The following is a 5,827-nucleotide window of genomic DNA, read 5'->3' on the forward strand; positions in this document are numbered from 1 at the left end:
TCTACACTCACAAACCAGGGACTAAGTGGCTGTAACTGCTTGCCACATTTTGACAAGAAGTTAAAAATCAGTTGTAAAATAATAAGTAAATATATAGGTTAGTTTATCATTATAATATTGTATGGCATATCATTTTAGTCATAACTGTAAGTTTAGGGTGCTTCCTATTTGACTTTGAAATAGGCCTAAATATTTAAATTAAAAATAATTTTAAAAATACATTTTATTAATTTTTTACAGAGAGGAAGGGAGAGGGATAGAGAATTAGAAACATCAATGAGAGAGAAACATTGATGAGTTGCCTCCTACACACCCCCTACTGGGGATGTGCCCGCAACCAAGGTATATGCCCTTGACCTGAATTGAACCTGGGACCCCTCAGTACACAGGCCGACGCTCTATCCACTGAGACAAACCAGTCAGAGCAAAATTAAAAACTCTTGCTCATGAGACCATAATACAACATTGGATTAGAGACCAAATGGAAATACAAATTAAATTTTAGCTTTTATGAGGAAAACAAAATAAATTTGAATACTTAGAAATTGTTAGCAGCTAATAATAGTAACTGTTAGATATTCTCATTTTTTTTTTTACAAAGAAATTTTTAAATATCTCAAATTTTCAAGAAATATTTAACATTTTTATACCAAGAAATAATACTTTTATTTGGTTTAGGAACTTATTTATTGATAAAGTTAAGCCAGTATCTAATCAAAGAATATACTCAGTTTTTAGCAATTTAGGTATATACACACATATACATAAACTAGCATATATATATATATATATATATATATATATATATATGAATATATCCTTACTTTTCTTTCAATATTCTGAATACATTCAATTGAAGAACATATTAAAATTTAAGGATAAACTATGAATCTTAGTTCAAACAGTCAGATAGGGGAAAAACCAAGATGGTGGTACAGGTAAACACCTGAATTTGCTGCCTTACACAACCACTTCAAAACTACAACTAAAAGACAAAACGGACATTATCCAGAACCACAGGAAGGCTGGCTAAGTGGAAATCCTACAACTATAAGGGATGAGAAAAGCACACTGAGACTCAGATAAGCTGTGGAAGGCAGAGATATTGAGACTCATGTGTGTATGTGTGAGTGTGTGTGTGTGTGTGTGTGTGTGTGTCTGTGCGTGCAATAAGATATCAAAAACCTATTTGAAAAAATAATGACAGAAAACTTCCCCCACCTGGTTAAAGAAATAGACTTACAAGTCCAGGAAGCACAGAGAATCCCAAACAAAAGGAATCTAAAGAGGACTGTACCAAGACACATCATAATTAAAATGCCAAGAGCAAAAGACAAAGAGAGAATATTAAAAGCAGCAAGAAAAAAATAGTTAATTACCTACAAGGGAGCACCCATAAGATTGTCAGCTGATTTTTCAACAGAAACTATGCAGGGCAGATGAGAGTGGCAAGAAATATTCAAAGTGATGAATAGCAAAAACCTACAACCAAGATTACTCTACCCAGCAAAGCTATTATTCAAAATTGAAAGTTAGGTAAAGAGCTTTACAAAAAAGAAAAAGCTAAAGGAGTTCATCACCACCAAACCAGTATTATATGAAATGCTGAAAGGTATTCTTTAAGAAGAGGAAGAAGAAGAAAAAGAAAAAGATAAAAATTATGAACAACAAATACATATCTATCAATAAGTGAATCTAAAAATTAAGTGAATAAAAAATCTGATGAACAGAATAAACTGGTGAATATAATAGAAACAGGGGCATAGAAAGGGAGTGGACTGGCAATCCTCAGGGGGAAAAGGGTATAGGAGGTGCGGGAAAAGACTAGACAAAAATCATACACCTATGGATGAGGACAGTGGGGGGTAAGGGCATGGGGTGGGGTGGGAACCAGGTGGAGGGGGGTTTTGAGGGGGAAAATAAGGAACAACTGTAATAATCTGAACAATAAAGATTTAATAAAAAGAAACAGTCACATAATTAAAACAAATAAATAAGATAAACTATGAAATGATATGTGCAATTAGAATCATTTTATCTATATGAATTTTATTATCTTAAGATTGTGTAACAAAAATAAAACTGAGAAATAAAGGTAAATTATAAAGTTAAAGTGACTGCAATTGTCAATAATGGTGTCAATTTTATAAGCTATACTCATCAAAACAACCCCATGTTTTGTTGCCTGACTTTGTAGTACTGAAATGCTATAATTGTAAATTTATAAGATGCATTAATAATTTAAAAAATGATTTGTTTTAAATGTGCATAAGCATGTGATTTCATCACAATAAAAGAAGTTTGAAACTATTTTTTTCCTCTATATGCCCTTCTCCATTTGCCAAATCCAGACCCTTAGTAGCTTAGTATTTCAAATGCACTATATTTACTATAGACACAATTTTACATTATTTCTTATGTGCAGTAGTGTCTGAATCAAGCTGAGTACCAAACAAAAACCAGGTTTTAATACGTTGTTATGAATAAGAGGTAAAAGCAGATTACCCAGTGCTTATCTTTAACAGTTAATCATTAAACCATCATTTTTCTGTAGGCGATGTATGCATTAGTCTGCATCATGAAATTCATGACTTGTTGTGTTGATTGATATTTTCCCCCACTTAAATTATTGTTTTCTTGAGGACAGGGAACATGGTGACATTTCAGTCAGATTCAGTTGAAAGGTCACTAATCTAAATGTTATTACTAAGACACCAGTTTCAACTTCGCTACAGTATGATACTTAGAGAATCTAACTTCCCTGAGTCTTAGTGGGTGTTTTTGAACATATCAAAAGAGAAATATTATATAGGTTCTGCTTTCCTAATATAGATAATGCAACAATTAAATAACATAATACATATAAAATAACTTTTCTAGCTCTAAAATATCGTGGAAAAAAATGTTTTGTTACTGTTTCCAATAGCAGTTTCTAAAAAGAAAGGAGAGGTAGAGGCAGAGGTAGAGATAGAGTCAGAGATATCTAGATAGAGAGGTAGAGATAGAGATAAAGATAGAGATAGAGAGAAAGCAAGAGAAGAAACAACTTATTCCTTTATTTTTATAACTAGAGGCTTGATGCACGAAATTCGTGCAAGAGTCAGCCTTCCTTTCCGCTTACCCTTGGCACCTGGGACCCTAGCTTCCCTTACAGCCCTTGCTTTATCTAAAAAGTCATCCAATCTATTTAACATATTACACTTTTATTATTATAGATATTAGAGAGCATCATAATCTTCTAAGTCACTATTTTAAATGGAAAAAAGGGGGGTTAGGAGGAGGTTGAAAACGTGGAGTTGTCACAATATCTGGAAAGTACCATTGTGTTTTTGAGAGTGAGAAGCTGAGAGGCTAAGCTTTCTTCAGACTGCAGCCCAACAAAGAACTATCCTACTCAGAATGCCAATAGCTATACCCAGTAAATATTATTGAAAAACATTTTTTATATTTGAAATAACTAAGTTGAATTATATAGCAGTGCTTGTATTTTTAAATTCTGGATCCAAAAATCAACATTTATAATAACCCAAGCATATTTCTTTTTAAATGCTTATGTGTTAAAATATTTTATGAAATATATCATAGCCTGCTAAATGATATATGTATATAATGTGAAAGCTTTTATAAATACTTCTTAATTATTGCAGATTTTATCTGACCTAACTTTATTATTTGAATTATTTCTATTCAATGTTAATGTTCTGTATATTGTTGAAATATTTTTACATTAATGTAATAGGTACTTCTGGGACACAATATACTTTACTAGAAATGAACTTTGGTGCATGAAAAGAGAAAAATAATTAAGATTTCTTATACTATTTTGCCCTAGGTAATTGCAAAATTCTCTCTAAAACTAATAAACAAGGCTAGTTCTCCCACAATATTTTTTGAGGCAACTTTAACATATTGTGAGATGAATCCAATGACTTATCTTCTTACTGGAAAGATGTCTTCAGAAGTAGAAATTAATCCTTCCTTTCCCAGAATTAAAAAAGTGCCTTTCTTTCTTTCCAGCTGGCTCCAAGCCATGGCATCTCTCTGGACAATTGGCACAAGTGCCACAAGACTGGGATCAAGAGAACCCCTACCCCAAAAAGCAGAAAAATGAGCTGGGATGCCCTGCCAACACTAGGATTGGCCCCATGGCCCACAAACAATCTACATGCAGCGAGGCAATAAGCAGTACTGAGCCTTCAGGCTGGATGCGGACAGCTTCTCCTGGGGCTTGGAGTGTTGTACACAGAAAATAAGGATTATTGATGTTGTCTACAATGCATCATACCACAAACTGGTCCATACCGAGTAAAGAACTACATTATCCTTACTGACAGTACACCGTACCGACAGTGGTATGAGGCCCACTACGCACTGCCCCTGGGCTACAAGAAGCGGGTCAAGCTGACTCCTGAGGAGGAAGAGATTTTAAACAAGAAATGATCAAAGAAAATTCAGAAGAAATAGGATGAAAGGAATAAGAAGGCTAAAATCTGCCTTCTCCAGCAGGGCAAGCTTCTTGAGTGCATTGATTCCAGACCAGGCCAATGTGGCCCAGCAGATGGTTATGTGATCAAGGGCCAGGAATGGGAGTTCTGAGGAAAACCAAGACCCAGAAAGGCAAATAAATCTTCCTCCCTCCTATCTTAGCTCATGCAAAAAGGGTGTTTATTGTTCTAGAAATAAAAGAAGTGCCTTCCACATCTAAGTGTTGAAATCAATACATTTATTATACGCCATCAAATCATTCATCCTTCCTGTGGACAGTACAAGTTGTCTTCCAAATAATTTTATAGAGTTTTTTATTTTTTTATTAATCTTAAGGCATAAATTGCCTTTAATCCTCCTTCTTGTCATTAATCTGAGTCCTCCCCATGTCATAAACCAGTAAAAATCCATATACACCATTTTATTAAGCTTCCTATGGTCTGGAAACAATGTTTTTTAAATGTGTGGCTGCAGTTGGAGCTCTCTACTTTCATCCTAATATGTTTTTGGTAATAGGACCTTACAGTTTCCACTACCTTTAGGAAAAAAACAGTACATTAATTCGATTTCTTCTTGGATTCCAGTAATGATTTAGGATTTGTTCTACTATAATAGTTGCCTTAGAGATAGATAAGACTTTTTAAAATTTCTTTACCTGATAAAGAAATCTAAATCATTATGAGTCTTTGTAAATGGGGATCACTGGTTCCAGTGCCCCAGAAGCTAGGATTGGGGCGGAATGGGGATGGCATTCAATAAACTCCTCTTCCGCATTCTCACTCCATCAGATGAATTTTTGCCACTTCATTGTGTGAGTTGCTCCTTCAGTATTTCTTCTGATGTCTCTTTCTACCGGATATAAGCACGACTGAAGTCACTTTGGTAATGACATCATTTGTGTTTCATAGATTGTTCCAGAGCACATAAAGCCCTGCTAACTGGTTATATAAAGAGGACACTGAGGCCATGCTGGATGAACGGGGAAAGGGAGAAACTCCCTATTGCCAAGATTCATTCACTGACTTAGTACCACTTTGGAAAGACAGGAGTTTCCAACTGCCGGAGGAAGCCAATTCTAGCATGTCAGCAGGGCTGAATCATCTAGAGATGGCTAAGGGTATTTCCCTAAATCTGAAAAGGATGCATAAAATGATTGTTTGCTGCCAGACAGCTAAGTGCATCTTAATTTACATGTTATTGCCTCCTCTTGGCCAAACACTTGAACAGCCAGAGGTAATTCTTCCAATCTGACAATGTATTCTCTGTACCAAACCCTGGCCTTTGAAGTGTATATCTACTTTGCCTTAGGGCAATTTGTGTTAATAAAAAGCAAGGGGTTCTG

General features: G+C 34.8%; 1 pseudogene; it reads left to right on the top strand.

The window, feature by feature from the left end:
• The first annotated feature begins 926 nt into the window (after positions 1 to 926).
• LOC118720179 lies at positions 927 to 4,625 on the top strand (annotated as a pseudogene).
• The last annotated feature ends 1,202 nt before the right edge of the window (positions 4,626 to 5,827 follow it).

The sequence above is a fragment of the Pipistrellus kuhlii genome, unplaced genomic scaffold, assembly GCF_014108245.1.
Source record: "Pipistrellus kuhlii isolate mPipKuh1 unplaced genomic scaffold, mPipKuh1.p scaffold_m20_p_16, whole genome shotgun sequence".
Taxonomy (NCBI): domain Eukaryota; kingdom Metazoa; phylum Chordata; class Mammalia; order Chiroptera; family Vespertilionidae; genus Pipistrellus; species Pipistrellus kuhlii.